Below are 4,931 nucleotides of genomic sequence, written 5' to 3'. Positions count from 1 at the left end.
CCCCGCCGCCGCCGCGCCGGCCCGCTCTCATTGGCTGCGCCGCGCAGCGCCCTGCAGAACCGTCCAATCAGAGCCCTGTCCTCCCGCCCGCGGGTGGGGGAGGCGGGGTCTCGACGGGATCGGAGGGGGCGGCTCGGGAGGGGCCCTGCGGCTGGGCCCCGACGCGTCACGCCCCCGGCGCCCGCAGACAGGCAGGCTAAGGGAACCCGAAATCCCTCGGGCCTCGTCGTGGGCTCCTCAGCCTGGCCTGAAGCGTACGGTGCTTTTCTCCGAGTCTTCAACCCTGTGTCTTGGTCTGTAGAGACAAGAGCATCCCTCCCTCGGGGCATGAGGCCCGGTGCGTGCCACGGTGAGGCTAGGCGGAGACTGAGGGAGAAGGGCCTGGAGTTGAGTGTTCTCCGGGGGTAGGGGAAGCCAGGAGGACGGAGGTCCGGCAGATTGCTGGGGTTGGGCGGCACTCAGACTTGGGGAGGAGCAGGAGGCAACAAGCCCCTAACGGGCTGAGAGAATGGAAAAGAGACCGGCAGGACCGAGAGGCCCTGGCTATGGCTGTGCCTGGGGACTCTAGCCCTCACAGACTCTTGGTTAGATCCTGCTGTTAGTCTCTTGGAGAATCCCACATCACTGCTTGCCTCAATTCCAGACCCTTTTTGTTGTCTCCAACTTGGGTCTCCACTGTGTCCCTGTCTCCAGCTGGAGTCCGAAACCAGGAGTTACCTGAAGCCTACCAGTGTAGCAGGTTTTCTGACCCAACCAGTGTAGCATAAGGCTCTGCCATGCCACCTCTTAAAGATCCTAAAGTCTACCTACCTCTCTCCACTCCCTGCCCTTCCCTGAGCTCAACCACTAGCCGTGTCTCTCCTTGACTAGTGCAGCAGTGTCCTTCCTGGCCTCTCATCCCATCCAGTCTCACTTCCCACTGGCCTTTCTGGGACAACCAGGACAGGCTTTTAGAAACACCAGATAGCTGAATCCTAGGATCTTCCATTGTGCCCACTACCTTGAGAATAGGTCCCCTCAAGCCCTCCATAGCTCACATCTCACCACCAGCCTGCCTAACCCCCACTTGTCTTTTGGGGCTCAATACCAGCAGTCCTTGGTCAGCTAGGCACCTATCAGGGGTCAGGCTATGCTGGACAAATCAAAAAGAACTCTTGGTCTCAAGATTTCCTAGCTTAGGGCTGGAGAGATGGAGCACTGCCCCCCTCTTCCAGAGGTCCTGAGTTCAATTCCCAGCAACCACATGGTGGTTCCCAAACATCAGTAATGTAGTCTGGCGCCCTCTTCTGGAGTGCAGGGATACATGCAGGCAGAACACTGTGTACATAATAAATCTTAAGAAAAAAAAAGAGTTCCTAGCTCAGATGGGAAAGACTCAGGGATGGGAAAGACTCAGGTGAAGTAGATAGACTTTAGGGATCTTTAAGAAGCAGCCTGATAGCTGAGACCGGGACACCCCCATGGAGCTAGCAATTGGAGCATTGGATCTATAAGGCAGGAACTCAGGAAAGACCTGGGGCTAGCAATTGGAGGATTGGATCTATAGGGCAGGAACTCAGGAAAGAGCTGGGCCAAAGAGACACCCCCCCCCAATGTTGGAAACTGGATCCAGGGCTTCCTTCATATTAAGCAAGTGTGCTACTGCTGAACTGCACCTCAATATAAACGAGACGGTTTTGAGAGTCCTCAAGAACCCACACTCAAAAGTGGCCCCATGGAAAGGATGAAGCAGATCAACTAAAACAAGGCCAAGAGCAAAACACTTGTCCCAAGGAGGATCAATAAAATTCTCACATGTAAGCCTTGAGAAACAATTCTGGGTGGATATAATGGCTCTACTCCACAGAAACCTCCCAGAGCTGGCTCTCTCTACCCCGTTCCAGCAAGCTCTCAATGGCCTTTGACCTCATGGTTCTGAGTAGGGGCCAGAGTTCCAGTGATCACATATATACTACAGGTTTTGGAATGGAGAAAAACAGCAAAAGATCAACCTAACTCTTTTTAAAATTATTTATTTTATGTGGATAAGTGTTTTGCCTGTATGTATGTATGTGTGTATGTATGTATGTATGTATGTATATGCACCTGTGTGTGTGTCTATGGGTGGTCCTAAGCCATCATGTGAGTACTGGGAACTGAACCTGGGTCCTCTGCAAGAACAGCAAGTGCTCTTAACCACTGAGCCATCTCTTCAGCTCAACACTCTCTTAAAGAAAGTGCCAGAGCCAGGGGTCGGGGGTGGGAGGGGGTGGCTCACGCCTTTAATCCCAGCACTCAGGAGGCAGAGACAGGCAGATCTCTGTGAGTTCGGAGCCAGAACCTGGTCTACAAAGCTACACAGAGAAACCCTGTCTCAAAAAATAAACAAAAAAAAGTGCCCAGAAAGTGCCACAGAAGATTCCCCTATACATTCCACTACCTCACATTTTGTCACATGACCGGTGTTACAAGAGATAGAACATGGAAATGCAACCTCCGTTATAGGCAGTCACTATGCCCAACCAAGGACAACATATATATGTGTGTGTGTACCAGGCACTGTACTGGGGGCACTTCCCTTTACTCCAACCCTAGCAGACGTTGCAGTACCCCTAACGCACAGAGGAGTCTTGAAGAGAGGCCACTTGCCAAGGACACAGGATGAGCTGTATGAGAGCTGCAAGAGCCTTCTTCCCCTACACTCCAGGCCTGCCAGGAAGTCAGGAGAGGCTGCACTGGGGCACCACTATAAGGAATCTTTGAATAATTGTTAAATGCTGGGAGCCAAGAAAGATGCAAGCCCAAGTGTCCCCATGGATTTTGCATCAAGGACTCTGCTAGTGGCCTTGGCAAGGGCATCTGGAAGTGATGGGGGTGGAGGCCAGATGCAGACAAGTGTGAACTGGTCTTTCTGGAAGGGTGGCAATGAAGAGGGAGTAGGCTTGTCTGCAGCAAAACATAAGCCAGAGAAGGAGGCAAGAGAAGAAAACACGCAGGGCATAGGGTGAGAAGAGGGAGGCCGCCTTGGCTCGAGGTATCTGGGCTGGTTGGATCCTTTTTTTCTGCCACTCAGGAAGAAAGGGACAGGAGGCATAGGCTTTGGGGGCTGGGAAAGAGTAGGGTGGAAGGTTCTTGGCTGGGGAAGGTGGCAGAAGGCCAAGGTCTGAGAGAACAACTGGCCCATGCTGTCCACTCTGCTAGCCACTGGCTTTATACAGCTATCTTGGTGAATTAAAAGTAAATAAGACCTGGGTATGGTGCCGAATACCTATGATCCTAGCATTTGAAAAGCCGAGAGAAGAGGATCATGAATTTCAGACCAGCTTGACCGCATAGCAAGGCACTGTTTGAAAAACATTAAAAAGTGAAATGGCTCCAGGTGTTTATTGGCTCCCCTTGGCAAGCGGCCACCGCATTGAACAGTACAGATCCATCTGTACAGTATGAGAAATTGTGCCGGACAGACTGGTCTAGACAGAGCAGGGTGGGGGTACTCAGAACCCCTGGCTGGCTGTGAGCCCAGGCTGGAGGGCGTGACCATATGGGGCCTTCTTCCTCTCCAGCCACAAGCTTGCTTCCTTTGTGGAAGTGCCCCCCAAGTCCCACCCTTGGGATAACAAGCCCCTCTCTCAATCCCATTTCCCAAGCTGCTTCCAGGGTGCCCAACTGCCCCACAGCCAGGAGAAGAGCTTGCTCAGGTTTGGGAAGAGTGCTGATGCCCTGTCCTGTGTGGGAGATGGGGCTCAGGGACTGCTGTGAGCTCCCTGACCCAGCTGGGCTCAGGCACCACTCACCAGCCTGCCTACAGGGACCTCAGATGCTCAGCTCAGCTGTGCGCCTCGCAAGTGAGCACACTGAATTTCAGAAGGGTTTGAAAGGAAACCAAAGAAGACAGAAATTTGTCCTCATTTCTTTTTATTGTGCCCCACCCCTTGCCTCCTCAGCCTTCATGTTCCAACCAAGCTGGGACTGGGCCACAGGCAAGGAGCCAGGATTCATCAGGCTTACCCCTCCACCTGAGGTAGTTGGGTAAGGTTCTGTGGCTAGAAGGGCTGGTCTGGCCTGACTGCCTCAGGAAGGAACATCATCCCATGGGGGTGACACTGTATGGAGACCATGTGTCCCTGCCTGGGGGTGTAGGTGTGTTCAGATGGCTGCACTTGCAGTACCCAAGCTGTTCCAACCCACACTGGGGGTAGAGGGTTGTATGTGTGTGAGTAGGGGGTGTGTGTGCACATGGTGGTTTGTGAATTCCTGTGTGGCACAGGAGCACACTACACACTTGCTGGAGGTGTTTGAGACCCTGATCAGTGTCTACACCTGCCAGTTGGTGCTGACCCAAGAGTGACTGGGAGCCTAAAAATCAGAAAGCTCCTGGATGGCAATTCTTATGCCTCATGCACAAAGTAGCCTGTGTTTCTGGTTTAGGAGGAAGGATGTGTGCCAGGCTCTAGTGATGAGCCTCCCAGGGAATCCCTTTGGAACTTCCTCTAATGAAAAACATCATATTCTGTCCAGCCTGGCAGCCATAGGCTACATGTGTCCACTTAGCTAGTTCAAATGAGGCATATTTTTATTAATTTAAGTTCAAATGGTCACATCTGGCTAGTGGCTTCCATGTGGAAGAGCACAAATCTTGGCTGGTGGGGCCCCGGGATGGACAGTGAGAGCCTGCGCCATAAACACAAAGCTATGGTATAGGTGTGTGAGGAGCCCAACCATATGGACCCGGAGTGGCTGAAACTGGAGGGGGCCTCCCTCAGGAGGGGAAGTGTGGAACTGGACCCAGGGCTCTGAATTGCAGTGTCTTGGCTGTCTCCATTCTGAATTGGGGTGCAACTTGGTATCTGCCTAGTGGGAAAGCCCCTGGGAATGGCCTCTGCCCTGGCTCGAAGCCACCAGCCCTTGCCGGAAGCCACACACTGAATCAAGTCCAGAGCCCAAGGCTGAGG

Source organism: Cricetulus griseus, chromosome 7, assembly GCF_003668045.3.
Source record: "Cricetulus griseus strain 17A/GY chromosome 7, alternate assembly CriGri-PICRH-1.0, whole genome shotgun sequence".
NCBI classification, from domain to species: domain Eukaryota; kingdom Metazoa; phylum Chordata; class Mammalia; order Rodentia; family Cricetidae; genus Cricetulus; species Cricetulus griseus.
The sequence above is the reverse complement of the archived record's forward strand: the minus strand, read 5'-3'. Positions refer to the sequence as shown.